The sequence below is a fragment of the Chinchilla lanigera genome, unplaced genomic scaffold, assembly GCF_000276665.1.
Source record: "Chinchilla lanigera isolate Chin_1 unplaced genomic scaffold, ChiLan1.0 scaffold00106, whole genome shotgun sequence".
NCBI classification, from domain to species: domain Eukaryota; kingdom Metazoa; phylum Chordata; class Mammalia; order Rodentia; family Chinchillidae; genus Chinchilla; species Chinchilla lanigera.
In genome coordinates this window covers 4,852,575-4,869,896 of record NW_004955507.1, presented here as the reverse complement: position 1 = coordinate 4,869,896, position 17,322 = coordinate 4,852,575, and the positions used below count along the sequence as shown (strand labels likewise).

Sequence of the window (17,322 nt, the reverse complement as noted above, 5' to 3'; positions counted from 1 at the left end):
TATATACACATCACCTTGATCATTTTGCTTCCCCTCCCATCCTGCCTTCTTCTCCTTCCCCTTACCTATATCCCCTTTACATCTTCGCAAAGTCTAACTCTCTATTTCTGATCATCTATCTTTTCCTTTGCTCTTCAAATTGTATTTTGGGTTTCTCATATAACAGAAATCATATAATTTTTAACTTTCTGTGTTATTTCACTTATTATTATGATCTGAAATCCATCCACTTTCTTCCAAATGATCCAAACTTATTCTTCTTTAGGGCTGTGAAGTATTCTATCGTGTACAAAAACCACATATTCTTTATCCTTGATAATAACCATTCTTACTATACTAAGATAGAATCTCAGTGTTGTGACTTGCATTTTACTAATGGTCAGAGATAGTTCTGAGAAGAGTCAGTTTGTTTCACTTGCCTATTTTTTATTGGATCTTTTAATATGAAGAGGTCTGACTTAAAATTTTGAGTTTTTTATATATTCCATATATTAGTCTTCTGTCTGAGGAGTAGCCCACGGAAAATTTTTCCCATCTACCAGTTGTTGCTTCACTCTGTTGGTTGTTTCCTTTGCTGTGCAGAAATTTTTAATTTGATACACTCCCATTTGTTGGTTTTTGGTGTTACTTCTTGTGCAACTGGAGTTCTGTTCAGCAAGTCTTTGCTTCAGTTTTACCTATTTTTATCCTCCAGCAGATTCAATGTTTCTGTTTTTATAACTAGATCTTTCATCTATTTTGGTTTTAATTTTAGTACAGGGTGAAAGATATGGGTCTAATTTTGTTCTTCTGCACATGGATAACCGATTTTTCCAGAACCATATGTTAGAGAGGTTAACTTTTCTTATCTTAAATTTTTGGTGCCTTTGTCAAAAATCAAATGCCTGGAGGTGCATGTGACTGGGTCTTCATCTCAATTCTGTTCCATTGATCAATATGTCTACTTTTTTGTCTGTACCCTTCTCCTGTTTTTATTAACATAACTTTGTAAAATAACTTGCAATTCAGTATTTTACTGTCTTTGGCTTTGCTGTTGTTACTCAGTACTACTTTGCCATTTCTCGATCACTTCTGGTTCTATGTAAATTTCAGGATTATTTTTCCTACTTCTGTGAAGAATGTTGTCAGTATTTTAATTGGAATTGCATTAAATCTCTCTGTTGTTTTTGGTAAGATGGCTATTTTGACAATATTAATTCTGTCTATCCAAAAATGGGGGCTATGTTTCTATTTACTAAGGTCTTCTTCTATCTCTTTTATCAGTACCAGAATTTTCATTACAGAGGTCTTTCATTTTCTTCATTAGGCTGATGCCTAGGGATTTCATTTTTCACTTGAAGCTACTGAGAATGAGATTGCTTTCCAGGTTTCTCTCTTGCTGGATTCATTGTTAGTGTACAGGGACACTACTGATTTTTGTGTGTTAATTTCATATCCTAATACTTCACTGAATTTATGTGTTTGAAGAGTCTTCCCATAAAAGTTTTTGAGTCTTCTGTTTAAAAGATCAGACCATCTGCAAATAAGCATAGTGTCTTAATTACTTTTCTCTTTGCTGAGATAAGATACCCAACACCCAAAGTTAAAGGGACACAGGTCCATTTAGCTCACAGTGTGAGGAGGTTTCAGTGCATTGTCGGCTGGCTTCAAACAGGGTGGCACATCGCAGAGGGGCAACAGTTAGTGGCAGTGGAAGACAGCAAAGTCAACAAAGGAAAGCAAGACAAGCCTTTTTGTGTTCCTTATAGTGTATCCAGTCTACCGAGATTAGGGCAATGCCAGTACAATCAGTGGACTGATCCAGCACTCACCCACCTCAATCGCAGCAACTTTGATCCCAGCATTGCACTAGGAATCAACTACACTCTCTAGATTCAACCATCTCCAAAAGTACCCCTGTGACCACACGAGGCTTTGACGGGACATCTGGACACAAACCAAACAGACAGTTTGACTTCTACCTTTCCTATTTGAATATATGATTTCTTTCTCTTGGTTGACTGCTCTCACTAAAATTTCAAATACTATATTGAACAGGAACGGCGGGAATGGGCACCTGTGTGTTCCTGATTTTAGAGAAAATCACTTCAGGTTTTCTTCATTTAGTAGGTTGTGAGTAGTTTTGTCAAATAGTTTTTGTGAGTTTGAGATAGGGCTCTAATAAACCTGTTTTTCAGTGGTAATTCTTTTTATCAAGAATGGATATTGGTTTTAAAAAAATTTTGGAATTTTTATTAGGACATGTTTGCAGTACATAACTGTTACATTTACTGGGGAGGATGCTGGGTTTTGTCAAAGGCTTTTTCTGTGACTTTGAGATGATCAAGTGATTTTTATATTTTTCTCTGATCCATTTTTTTGGTTAAAACTGTATAAATCTTGTATTTATTTTTAAACTTTTTATTAGTACATATTTGCAACACACAATGATTACATTTACCAATTTACCATGGGTTGTTTGTACATGTACGTAACGCTTTTTTATTTGTTTGTGTCTCTTTCTCCCACCCTCTACTCTCCCTCCAAAGCTTATTCCCCTTTTCATTTTCAAAAGCTCTATTTACATTATTTAATTCTGCTTTTTCAAAATTCCTTTTCCCTTCCTTCCCTGCCCACTCCCTCCATCTCTTACTCCCCTTCCCATTTGAAAAAGATGTCCCTGCTTCCTATTATTTATCTTTAATTTGCTGTTTATGTATACTTTAGGTTTCTTATATTAATGAAATCATGCAATTTTTTTTTTCTATTTCTTGAGACAGGATCCTTCTATGTAATTTAGGCTTGCCTTGAACTCAGTATGTAGCTGGCCTTGAACTCACAGCAAACCTTCTGTCTCAGCCTCCCAAATGCTGGGATTATAGGTGTGCGCCACCCTGCCCAGCAGTCATGCAATATTGAGACTTGCATGTTTGATTTATTTCAGTTAATATTATGATCCCTGGTGCATCCATTTAGCTACAAATGCCTCAAGTTTACCCTTCTTTATGGCAGAATAATACCCCACTGTATATAAATACCACATTTTCTTTATCCATTCTTCTGTTGATGGGCATACAGGCTGTTTCTAACACTTAGATGTGTTACTACAAACAGAAATGCACGTATCACTTTAATATGATAACTTTGAGTCTTTCAGGAAGATATCTAGAAGTGAAATAGCTGGGTAAATAGATTTTCTATTTTTAGTTTATTGAGGAATCTCTATGCTGATCTCTACAGTGCTTGTAAAGTTATTTTTCCCCACTAACAATGTAGGAGGGTTCCTTTTTCCCCGGAAGCCTCAGAAGCATTTAGTATGATTTTATTTCTTCATGATAGCCTTCTTTCTGGAGAAAGATGATATTGCAGTATTGATTTAACTTACATTTCTCAAATGACCAATGATGTTGAATATTTTTTAATATATTTGTTGGTCATCTATACTTCTGAGAAGTGTCTATTAAAACTTGGTTCTCTATTTTTTGATGAGTTTTATTTTGGTCTAATTTTCTTGACTTCTTTATATATTCTAGATGTCTAGACTTTGTCCATGAAATACATGGCTAAAATTTTTTCCCATTCTGTAGGTTGTATCTTTACTTTTTTAAAATCTTCCATCAGATCAAATTTAGATCTTTGATGCACTTTGATTTTAGTTTAGTAGTATATGGTGACAGATATGAGTCTAGATACAATCTTCTGGGTGCGATTATCCAGTTTTCCCAACACTGTTTATTAAAGAAGTTATCTGTTGTCCACTATATGCTTTTGGCCCCTTTGACAAAGATCAGATAGCTGAACATGATAGGTGTTTTTGCTGCTTCCTCTAATTCTTTCCATTGATCTATATGTCTGTTTTTGTGTCAGGACCATTCTGTTTTGTTTCTGTGTTTCGCCAGCTTTGTGATATAATTTGAAATCTAGGATTGTGATGCCTCCTGTGATCCTCTTGTTACTCAGGATTGTTTCTGCTATTCTGAGTCTCTTCTGGTTTCATATAAATTTTTTGGATTGTTTTCTTTAGTTCTGTGAGGAATGCTGTTGCTATTTTGATTAGAATTGCTTTAAATCTGGCTATCAGTTTCAAAAGTTTAGTTATTTTGATAATATTGATTCTGCCTATGCAGGAGCAGGCATTATATTTCTATTTTGATGCCCTCTTTGATCTCCCTTTTCCAACTACTGTACTTTTCATTTAGAGATACTGTACTTCCTTGGTGAGATTAATTCCTAAGTATTTAACCTTTTTTTATGCTAGTGTGAATGATATTGAACCCTAATTTTTTTCAGTGAGCTCATTATTGGGGTAGAGAATACTATCGATTTTTATGTGTTGATTTTGTATCCTATTACATTGCTGAATTTGGTTATTAGTTCTAGGGGCCTTCTGGTGAAATTTTTTTGATCTTCCATGTAAAGGATCATGTCATATGCAAATATTGATAATTTAACTTCTTCCTTTCACATAGATATCACTTTTATTTCTTTTTCTTGTCTAACTGAAATTGCTAATGTTTTGAGTACTATATTGAACAGGAGTGGTGACAGTGGACTCCTTGTGTGTTCCTGATATTAGAGGGAGAGTTTCAGTTTTCTCCCAATACTTTGATGCTGGCAGTAGTTTTGTAATAAATGAATTTTATTAGCCTGATATGAGGTCGTTCTATTCCTAATTTCTTGAGTGCTTTTACTTTTGTCAAAGATTGTTTTTCCACCTATGGAGAAAATCATGTGATTTTTTTTTGTCCTTGCTTCTATTTACATGGTGTATTACATTTATTATTTTGTGTATATTGAATCATCCTTGGATCCCTGGGATAACTTCAGTTTGGTCATGGTGTATGATTTTTTGACAATTTGTTGCATTCTATTTTCCAGTGTCTTGCTGAGAATTACTGTGTCAATGTTTATTAAGGGACATTATAGTGAGAAGACACCTTGGTCATATTTTTCTAATGAAAATATATACTTTAGTTTAACATTAAGTGGGTGTGAGTCTCAGTAGCTGCACTGGTGGAACACAGAAAGCTAGATTTTTGTTTATCAACTTAGTACAATAAATAGCAAGGTGTGTGCATGTGTGTCAAAGTGTAAATCACTGAGTTTTACCCATGTTATACACTTTGCTGCATTTTTGTATATTTACAATTTTTATTACATGTTTTCTTTAGATTTTCCTTGTAGAATTAGCTCAGTTCAGCATGATGTCACATGAAAATACACTTTCACAAATCTGAGAGGAGGCTGAAAGTGAGCCATTATGTGAGTCAGCTACTATTGATGACTTGAATAATTGAAGCTGAAGAAGTTAGCCAAATGTGACAGATAGAGAAGTATAGAATGAAGACCTTGATTTAGATGAGGAAGAAAACAGCAATGTAAGTAAATATTTGACTAGCCATAATGTTACAAAATGATCATGTATACCTGAAGGATCCAGAGTTAGAACTAGGTCAGAATATGTTATTAGATTTGTGTCAGGGGTGAAACCTATTGGACAGAATGCCAGTACTGTGATTCAATGTTGGAAATTGTTTACAAAATACAAGTAAAATACTCTATATGCATTAATAGTTATACTCAAAAATATATTTATCATGACCTTTCACTATCTGAACTAAAAGCCTTCATAGCAAGACTTTATCATTCTAATCATCAGAATCTAAAGGATTTATGGAGAAATGACAAGTAGGTATGGCATTAAGAACTTTAGATCAATAATGATACTCAAGAGATTTGGTTTCTTTCAAAATTGCTTACCTTCTGATGATGAAAAGACCCATCAAGAAAGAAAAAAAATCTGACAATTTGGCTGCTATTCACTCATTTTTTGAAAGCTTTGTTTCAAATGGGCAAACAATTTATACATGACCTGAATACACTTTAATTGGGGAACAACTTGCATCATTTTGTGATTGTTGAAGGGTTCAGCAATATATGCCTAGGAAACTTCCCAAGTGTGGCATAAAAATATATGCCCTAGTAGATCAAAGACACTTTACACCTCAAATTTCAAAGTTTATCTTGGAACTTGGCCACCAGGTCTTTACTTATGACTTTGCAAACCAACTTGTCACACCTATTTCAAAAAGTAACCCAAATGTCCTACTCAACAACTGGACAATGAGTTACCTATCAATGTTACACTTGCTAAAAAAAAAAAAAAATTATACCAGTTGAACTTGACCAGCACAGGAACTATTCACAAGAACAAAATGGAGATTCCTGAAGAAAACGTTGCAAGCTCACAATTGAGAAATGTATACTACATCTTTGGATTTCAGAAAGACATAACACTGGCCTCCTATATGGTGAAGAAAAACTAAGTAGTATTAATACTGTCAACTTTATACCATGATGACAAGATTGATAATAAAGCTGGACATGTTGGTGCATGCCTATAATCTTAGCACTTGGGCGGCTGAGACTTGTGAGTTCAAAGTCAGCCTGTGCTACCCTGAGTTCCAGGAAAAACTATGAAATTTGAGGTGTAAAATGTCTTTGATGTATAAGGGTATATATTTTTATAACACGTTTTGGAGGTCTATGAGGCATGTATTGCTGAACCCTTCAACACTCCAACTCTTCAGCAGTGAATTCCAGGCTAGCCTGGACCACATTATGATGAAGAAAGATAAAGTAATATTGATACTATCAAGGATGCCCCATGGTAATAATAGTGATAGTGAAGCTGGGCATGGTGGTACACCCCTGCATTCCTAGGACTCAGAGGGCTCAGGCAGAATGAACCTTTGAGTTCAAGGTCAGCTGCAGCTACATAGTGAGTTCAAGGCTAGCCTGAACTACATAGCAAGGCCCTGTCTCAAAAAACAAGCTACTTTTATAGGTGAATTGATGTTACTGGAGACCATATCCATAAGTACAATAAACCAGATTCACACATGTAAACATCATATTGTCTCCCTAGTGTAACCAACTGAAAGAGTAAATAAGATCCAAAAGGTACAATAGATGTAATGAAAAGGAAAGAAACTACTTGAAAGGAAAGAACAACCAGGATGGGGTAAAAGTGAAAAGAAGGAAGGGGGGAAATGATATGTATATATACACTAGATAGCTCAGATAATTGTACTGCTAATTTCTATTAGTTCATTGTAAAGAACAGTTAGTGTTTATATTGTTTGATCAACTTTCCATGCCTGTACCTGGTAATTTGAGCAACTACTGTGAAGATAACTACATGCAATATGATAACCATTGTTAATTTTCTATTATCTTGTTTTGAAATTCTGTATCATTTTTACTGTTTTTTTCTCTCTTTAAAAAAACAAAAAAAAATTGATAGTGAACACTCAAGACAAATGAAGCCAGAAATGGTCACATTTCATAACAAAACAAAAGCCATAGTAGAAGTCATTGATGAGTTATGCAGCAACTATGATGTCCTTGAAACACAAAGCATTGGCCAATGGTTACATTTTACTTAATCCTAAACATGTTAGGCATAAGTAGTTTCATAGTGTACAAAGGAAATAACAAGCATAAAATACCACAGAGAAATTTTCTTAGAGAATTGGAACTGGTAAATGATCAGCTGCAACAGAGGAAGAACAGTATGTATTTGCCCAAAGAATTCTGGAGCAGACTGATGAAAACAGGTGAAATATCACAAAAACCTCGTAAGAAAACTGGAAGACCAGCAAAATATCATGTATGTTCTACCAAAGAAGACAGGAAAACAAAACATGTGCTGTCAGTGTAAGCAATTCTTGTGTATGGAACACGCTGTTCTTGTGTGTGAAAACTGCCTCAGATGTGATAATTAAAGTAAAGATTATGGTAGAGTTTTATCTGTATTTTCAAGATAGTTCACATAGGAATTTATTTCCACAATTATTTTTTATTTATTTATTTTGGTACCAGGAATCAAACTCAGGACCTTGCACTTGCCAGGCAGGCACTTGTGCCGCTGAGCTATATCTCCGGCTCTCTGCTGTTATTTTCTAGAGCTTGTAATCAGGTTAACAGTTGATGTTGAAAATGTTGATATTTATTCTATACACTCATTACATATTAAAAAAATATTATTTTATATTACTGATGTTTTATTTTCCTGTTAAGTACATATTGTTTAATATATATTTTTTTATTTTAAAAATAAAAGGAGGAAAATATTAACAGACAGTCGACATTTTACAAAATAGCAAAGGAACAGTACAGACAGTACAGAGTTACAAACAGAGTGGTAGGGAATTAACAATACTTGTTGTATTACATATTGATATCTTCAAAGTGGTTTCTCATGAAAACAGATATAGACATACAAAGCTGAAATATAATAAAACATAAAATTAAAATTAATAATTCCTCAATAGAAATACTTCTAAAAAAATAAACATGGACATTATACACCCCCATAATGCTCCTTTAAACAAAATTGGGTATAACTCCCCTCAAAGGAGATTGTCCTATATTTCTTCTTTTTGGCTGAATTCTTGTCTGGTTTTGGAAACAGATTAATGCTGTCATCCAGGAATGTCTTTGGGAGTACTTCTTCCAATTTTGTTAAAGATTTTGAAGAGTGATGGAACTAGAGTTTCCATGAAGTAGGTTTTTAAAATAGTTGCTCATAATCTTTTGAATTTTGGTGATTTCCATTGTGACTTGATTTTTTCATTTCTAATTCCATTTGTTTAGGTCTGTTCTTTTTGATAATACTGGCTAAAGTTTTATCTTGGTTTTTTCTCCCCCTCTAAGAATCAACTTGTCAATTTATTGTTTTTTTGTCACAGTTTCATTAATTTCTGCTCTAATCTTTATAATTTGATTCCTTTATTAGTTTGGATTTAGATTTTTTTTTTTTCCCACTGAGACCTGAAGGTGCATCACGTTATTTATTTGGGCCTGCTCTGTTTTTCTGATGTTGGCATCTACATGCATAAACTTCCTTTGTAGGGGTGTTTTCATTTTGTCCCATAAATTCTGAGATGTTGTACTGATATTATCATTCAATTTTAGGAACCCTCAAATTTCTTCCTTTATTTTTTCTGTGATCCGTTAATGAGTCAAGTGCATATTATCAATTTCCATATTTTTGCATGATTTTTGAGCCTTCTTTTATTATTGATTTCTAGTTTCCATACATTGTTATCTAATAATACATGTGGAATAATTCAGATTCTTTTGATTTTACTTAAGCATGTTTTATTTGCTAGTTTATGGTCTATTTTGGAGAAAGTTTCATATGATGCTGAAAAGAATATGTATTCTATTGTTAGGTGGAATACTCTTTAGATATCTGTTAAATCCATTTGTTTGAAGGTTTGGTTCAACTTTCTTTTGACTTTTTGTTGAGTTGTTCTGTGCATTTGTGATGGTGGAGTATTTAGATCCCCTGCTATAATTGTGTTGATGTTTATCTGATGATTCATGTCTTGTAGTGTTTGTTTCATGAAGCTGCATGTGCTGGTGTTTGTTCTGGGTGGCTTGACTCCAGTCCTCTGAGATTGTAACAAAGTTGAATGTTTTAAGTGGTGCTTGATCTGGATCCTTTTCAATGATTTGTTCTGTGCCTCCCAGTGAGGGAAGGAGCTTAGGTGTTCACAGAATTCTGGGCCAACTTATCATTTCCTGTGCAGAAGGAATTGTTAGGTGTCATGTGTCCTCCTGTGGGCATAACTATCTGGAAGTTTCTGTCTCAGTCTTATGATTGGACACCTTTAGTTATATTAATGGAGAAGGCACAGTGGGACTGGTCAAACACAATTTTCTGCTGATCTTTGGAAAGGCTTTCTTGACCTCCATCTTTTCTTTCCATGATAATCCCTGCAGTTGTTTATGTCTGCTCTTTCCATACTCTTCCAGGTGTGTGTGCTGTGCAACACCTTATGAACTTGCCACTTCTCTTGTAGTTTTCTGCCCTCACTAAATCTCTCTCCATGGCTTTCAAAGAATCTCCATAAAGCCCATGAATTCTGTGTCCTCCAGGGCCCAGAAAAGGCCCAGAGATCTTCCGCTTGTCAGTATTTGGGACCCAGTAGGAGGCAGTTCACGTGAGCATCAAGCTCAGCAGCTTTTGATGAGCAGTGGAATGGATTTCACACAGGTGCTGAGCTCTGTGGTATTTGTAGGGTAAGTAGGGTGAGATACCATGCTGACATAGAGCTTGGTGGTATTTGGGGAGCAGTGTGACAGTGCTGACTTTGGCACTATTCAAGTGTGGTTTTTCTATTCTCAGATCATACAGGTCATAGTCCCTACATGCTGCTGCATATCACTGTCCCATGGAACACTCAATACCTGGTTCCAGGTCCTTTTAGACTGTGCCTCATTTCTCTCTCTCCCTATGGTTCATTGGTCCTAACTCAGTCACCACCCTCTGAGTGATTCTCTGACCCATATATTCCTTTGTTTCCTAATCTGAGGAGGTTTTCCGTTGAACTATTTTACTTGGTAGGCTCAGTTTTCCAGTGGTATGAGGGCTAGAACAGGTGGGCATTGGGACATGACTGCTAGGCTAGTCTACAAGTGCAGCAGCCCAGCTGCTACTATGGTATTCAATTTCTGGTGTTAGACCATTTCCCAAGATGGCATGTTTATCAAATCTGGGTTGACAGGAATGACAAAACTTGCTTCTTTCTCTGAACACCCCTAATAAATTCATCTGTTATGTTTCTCCTTCAAGTTACCTTCCTGTGTTGAGGATCACCCCCACTGCATCCAATTTTTGAGTACTGGCAGATTCTGGTGAGCATCTTCTAACCTCTTGTGAAGATTGCTGTCTCTAGCCCACCATCGTCCATGATCTGTCCCAGAACTGTTTTTCTTGGAGAAGAGAAGCCCATATGTTGTCCATCTTCCTTTCTTTGAAGGCTCATTCATGTGGAAAAGAGAGATAAGGTTTGTTTTATGTGTCATAAAAATATACTACCCCTGGTATAGGTAGTAGGGAGAGAGATCAAAAGGATATAAATTTTGGCACAATTTTGAAAAACCTTTTTAGCAGTCAAAACTCAAAGGTGGTATGTTTTAAAGAAAGCAGAATACGAATGATACACATGAATGTTGTGGAGGAGATTCTAACATCATCTGGATAATCAAGTTAGCTTAATGGGTGTGAAATTTTAAGGATCTTTACAGCCAAGAAACTCTATAAGTCTATGAAAATGGGAAATGTTCTAAAAGTAGATATTATCTTTCAGTTAATAAAAGTTTTTCTTACACTGACAGTAAAGGAGGGCTTGTCAGTTCTCAAAACAGCTAGAAAATTTTATTTATTTATTTTTTATTTTAAAGAGAGTAGTAAATGAGAAACAAACAAAAAATAGAACAGTAGCAGCATACCAGTATCACAAACACAAACAAATCAAAGCAAGAACATTTAAAGTGATACAGAGTCTCAAGACAAAATATTATGAATCAACAGTGGTTGTTACATTACATATCACTATCCTCAGTTACATTGCTCAGATTACCAGATGTAAGAATGAAAGATTGCTCAAACCATTGAAGAGAATAAGAAAATAATTGTTCGATAAAACAATAGAGATAATACAGAGTTTCACTAGACAAGATAGTAGGAGTTCACCATTGTAATTCCATTGTATGCTGTTACACTCAAATCAGTTGCTCAGACCACCAGACACAAGCATGCAAAGTTGATCAGAATATAAAAAATTGTAAGCATTAACTGTTCATTTCAATACACCACCAGACATCAGCAATACAGTCATCACAGCTATTCATATATATTTATATTATGCCTTCTTTCTTTTTTCTTCTTTCCGTCATCCCAGTCTTCCTTCCTTTGAGCAATTTCTTTCCCTTTCCTATCATCTATTGTACATTTTGAGTTTTACAGAGTCTTTCAGGTTCCTACACCAAGGAGACAATATGATCTTTACACATGTGGGTCAGATTTACTTCACTTATGAGGTTGGTCTCTAGTTGCATCCATTTACCTACAAAAGCCTCGAGTCTATCTTTTTAAATAACTGAGTAATACTCCATTTTATGAAAATACCACAAATTTTTTATCCATTCCTCAGTGGATGGGAATCTGGGTTGTTTCCAAGACTTAGCTATAACAAGTTGTGCTGCTATAAACATCACTGTGATATGATGTCTTTAGTTCTTCTGGGAAAATGCCCAGAAGGGGAATAGCTGGGTTAAATGGGACTTCCAATCCTAGTTTTGTGAGAAATTTCCAAATTGATTTCCACAATGGTTTCACCAATCTACATTCCCACCAGCAGTGGAGTAGGGTTCCTTTCTCCCCACAGCCTCTCTAACATTTGTTATTGGTTGATTTCTTCATCATAGCCATTCTTTCTGGGGTGAGATGGAATCTCAATGTTGTTTTAATTTGCATTTCTTGAATGACCAATGACGTTGAACATTTTTTCATGTATTTATTCGCCATTAGTATCTCTTCATTAGAGAAGCATATATTCATCTCAGATCCATTTTTGGATTGGGTCTTTCAATTTGGGGGTCCTGATCTTTTTTAATTCTTTCTATGTCTTGGATAGAAGTCTTTGGTCTGAGGGGCAGTTGGCTAAAATTTTTTCCCAATTTGTGGGTTTTCTTTTTGCCTTATTGTTGATTTCTTTAGGTGTGCAAAAATTATTCAGTAAGATGAGATCCCAGGTGTTGATTCTTTGAAGTGTTTCCTATGCAGTTTGGGTTTTTTTCATGAACTCTCTGCCTATCTCAATGTTGTCAAGACTTTTACCTACTTTCTCTTCCAATAAATTTAGTGCTTCTGTTTTAATATTTAGATATTCAATTCATTTTTACCTTAATTTAGTGTATGGTGAAAGACATGGGTCTAGTTTAGTCTTTGGCATGTGGAAAGCCAGTTTTTCCAGCACCATGTATTAAAGAGGCTATCTTCCTTCCAGTGAACATGTTTTGCCCCTTTGTTGAAGATAAGGTGACTGAGTGTGTTTGTAGTTGTATCTGTATCTTCCAGTCTGTCCCACGGATCTTCAGGTCTGTTTTTGTGCTATTACCATGCTGATTTTATCACAGTAGCTTTGTAATATAATTTTAAGTCAGGAATTGTGATGCCTCCTGCCTTTCCTTTGTTTCCCAAGATTGTGTTTGCTATTCTAGGCCTCTTCTGGTTCCAGATGAACTTTAGGAGTGTTTTCTCTAGATCTGTGAGGTATAGTAATGGTATTTTAATTGGAATTGCATTGAATCTGTACAACAATTTTGGGACTATGGCCATTATCACAATGTTGGTTTTTCCTATCCATGACCAAGGAATGTCTTTCCATTTTCTGATATCCTCCTTGATCATTTTTTTAGAGTACTATAATTTTCACTGTGTAGATCTTTTACTTCTTTTGTTAGATTGATTCCTAAGTATTTCATCTTTTTAAATGCTATTGTGAAAAGTGTGGTTTCCCTAATTTCTCTCTCAGTTTGTTTGTTAATTGTGTACAGGGATGCTATTAATTTTTGACTGTTACCTTTGTATCCACCTATGCTACTGAATTTGGTTGTTCAATCCATGAGCCTTTTGGTGGAGTTTTGGGTCTTCTATGTAGCATATCTTGTCATCTGTGAATAATAATTATTTCAATTCTTCCTTTTGTATCCTTATTCCTTTTATTTCTCTCTCTTGTCTAATTTCTCTAGCCAATATTTCCAGAGCTATGTTGAACAGGAGTGGTGACAATGAACATCCTTGTCTTGTTCCTAATTTTAAAGTGCAAGCTTTCAATTTTTGACCATTCAGTATGATGTTAGCTGCTGGTTTATCATAGATGGCTTTGATCAGCTTGAGGTAAAGGCCATCTATTCCTATTTTCTGTAGAGTTTTCATAATGAATGAGTGTTGGACTTTATCCAAGACCTTTTCTGCATTGATGGAGATGATCATGTGATTTTTGTCCTTGGCTCTACTGACATGGTGTATTACATTATTTGATTTGCATATATTGAACCATCTCTGCATTCCTGGTATGAATCCCACTTGGTTGTGGTGTATAATCTTCTTGATTCTCAATTTCACTAACTGATATTGAGTTATTCAGGATTTTTATATCTTCTTCATTCAGCTTTGATAATTCATATGTATCTAGAAATCTGTTCATTTCCTCTGTGTTTTGCATCCTATGACAGTAAAGAGTTTCAAAGTAGGTATTGATGATCTTCTGAATTTCTTCAGGATCCAAAGTGATCTCACCCCTTTCATTCCTTATTATGTGTATTTCAGATTCTTTTGCTTCTTTTTTTTTAAATAAGGTTTGCTAGGGGTTTTTCTATTGTATTTGTTCTTTCAAAGAACCATCTCTTTGATTCCTTAATTCTTAGTATTGTTTTTTCAGTCTCCATTGCATTAATTTCTGCTCTAAGCTTTGTAATTTCCTGCCTGCTTTGGGCTCTGGGTTTGACTTGCTCTTCTTTTTCTAGGAATTTGAGATGCAGCATAAGATTGTTTATTTGTGCTTGTTCTGTTTTCCTAAGGTGGGAGTTTACCACTATAAATTTCCCTCTGAGAACTACTTTCATTGCATCCCACAGATTCGTTTAGGTTGTATCTCCATTTCTGTTTGATTGTAAATGGTGTTTAATCTCTACTTTGATTTCGTCTGTGACCTATTGTTTGTTCAGGAGGATGTTATTTAATTTCCAACTGTTTATGGAGTTTTTGTGTTTTCTTTTGTTGTTAATTTCCAATTTCATTGCAGTATGGTCTGATAGTATACATGGGATAATTTCAATTTCTCTGCATTTACTTAAACATGTTCTATGTACTAGTATATGGTCTATTTTAGAGAACATCCCATGTGCAGCTGAGAAGAATGTGTATTCTGATGCTCTTGGGTGGAACACTCTGTAAGGTCTACTAAGTCCACATGTTCACATGTTTGGTTAAGTTCTATTATTTCTTTCCCAATTTTTTGTCTAGTTGATTTATGTCTTTGTGACAGTGGTGTGTTAAAATCCCCTGTTATGAATGTGTTGCTACTTATTTCATTTTTCATGTCTGTTAAAGTTTATCTTATATAGGTTGGTGCTCCTATATTTGGTGCAGAGATGTTTACGATTCTTATCTATTCCTCTTGAAGCTTCACCCTCACAAGTATGTAGTGACCTTTTTTTCCTCTTTTGATTGTTCTTGGTTTGAAGTTCATGTCATCTGCAAACAGAATAGCTACACCCACTTTTTTCTGGGTCCCTGTCACATGGAGTATAGTTTTCCATCTTTTAATTATCAGTCTGTGAAGTTTCTTTTGAGTTGAATGTGTTTCTTTTTGTTTTATTTTAAAAAATGAAAGAAGGGAAACATTAGGAAACACATCTATTTACAAGATAGCATAAGAGCAATAAAAACAAAACAGTGTTACAGAGAAACTTGCAGGAAATTAACAATGGTTGTTGTAATACTTATTGATATCTTCAAAGTAGTTTCTCAGGATAACAAATAGAGACATACAAGATTGATCAAACAAGTAATCATTAGCTGTTCCTTTCTGTAGGGCAATAGATGACAGTAGTACAACTATGTTAGCTATCCTGTGTATACATATATACATAATTTCCCGTTCTTTCTTTTCTCTTTCCCCATATCCCAGTTGCCAGTTACTTTTGAGCATTTTCCTTTCATTTCACAATGTCTATCATACCTCCTAGTTTTTATTCACTCTTTCAGGCCTTATAGTAGTGAGACAATATGATGCTTACAAATGCAGGTTTGATTTATTTCACTTTTGAGTACGGTCTCTAGTTGTGACCATTCACCTATAAAAGACTCAAGTTTACCCTTCCTTATAGCTGAGTAATATTCCATTATATAAAAGTACCACAATTTTTAAATCCAATCTTCAGTGGATGGATTTTTGGGTGGCTTCCACAATTTAGCAATTACAAATTGCACCGCTATGAACATGGCTGCACATATATCGCTGCAATATGATGTTTTCAGATCTTCTGGGAAAATACCCAGAAGGGGAATAGTTGGATTGAATGGAACCTCTAGACTTAGTTTGCTGAGGAATCTCCAAACTAATTTCCACAGTGGTTTCACCAGTCTGTGTTCCCACCAGAAGTTGACGAGAGTTCCTATTTCTCCACAGCTTTGCCAGCATTTGTTATTGCTTGATTTCTTGATGCTAGCCATTCTTACTGGAGTGAGATGAAATCTCAATGTTGCTTTAATTTTCATTTCTCGAATGACTAATGATGTTGAACATTTCTCATGTCTTTATTTGCCATTTGTATTTCTTTATCTGAGAAGTGTGAATTCATCTCAGATGCCCATTTTTGGATTGGGCCTTCGAGTTGCGGGGGGCTGATGTTTTTAAATTCCTTATGTGTTCTAGGTAGAAGTCCTTTGTCTGAGGGACAGTAAACTTAAATTTTTCCCAATTTGTGGGTTTTCTTTTTACTCTGCTTGTGGTATCTTTAGATGTGCAGAAACTTCTCAGTAAGATGAGATACCATTTGTTGAATCTTTGAAGTATTTCATGGGCAGTTTGGTTTTTGTTCATGAACTCTTTACCTACCCCTATGTCTTCAAGGTTTTTTCTTACTTTCTCTTCCAATATGTTTAATGTTTCTATTTTAATATTGAGATCTGTGATCCATTTTGACTTTAGTTTTGTGCATAGTAATATACTTGGGTCTATTTTGAGTCTTTGGCAAGTGCAAAGTCAATTTTTCCAGCACCATTTATTAAATAGGTTGTCATTCTTCCAATGAGTTTGTTTGGCCCCTTTGTCAAGGATTAGGTGGCTGAGTGCATTTGTGGGTGTGTCTGTGTCTGTGTCCTCCAGTCTTTTCCACTGATCTTCTGGTCTGTTTTTTAACCAATACCATATTGATTTTGTTACAGTGGCTTTGTAGTATAATTTCAGGTCAGGGATTGTGATTCCACCTGACTTGTCCTTGTTGCCCAGGATTGCTTTTGCTATTCTGGGTCTCTTCTGGTTCCAGATTAATTTAAGAAATATTTTCTCTAGATCTGTGAAGTATCCTGATGGTAGCTTAATGGGAATTGCATTGAATCTGTACAACAGTTTTGGTAGTATGGCCATTTTCACAATGTTGGTTCTTCCTATCCATGAGCAAAGAATGTTCTTCCATTTATTGGGATACTCTTCAATTTCTTTTTTCAAAGTACTGCAGTTTTCATTGAATAGATCTTTTACTTCTTTTGTTAGATTGATTCCTAAATATTTCAATTTCTGGAATGTTATTGTGAAAGGTATGATTTCCTTAATTTCTGTCTCACTTGGTTTGTTATTTGTATATAGGAATATTATTGATTTTTGGGTGTTGACTTTGTATCCAGCTTTGCTGCTGAATTTTTTGATTAATTCAAGGAGTCTTCTTGTGGAGTTTTTGGGGTCTTCCATGTAAAGTATC

The 17,322-nt window shown here is 35.1% G+C and overlaps 1 protein-coding gene across 1 annotated transcript in view; it reads left to right on the top strand.

Annotated features, from left to right (window-relative positions):
- Nucleotides 1–17,322, top strand: part of Hpse2 (heparanase 2 (inactive)) — a 763,300-nt gene that overhangs the window by 336,080 nt on the left and 409,898 nt on the right. The window lies entirely within an intron of this gene.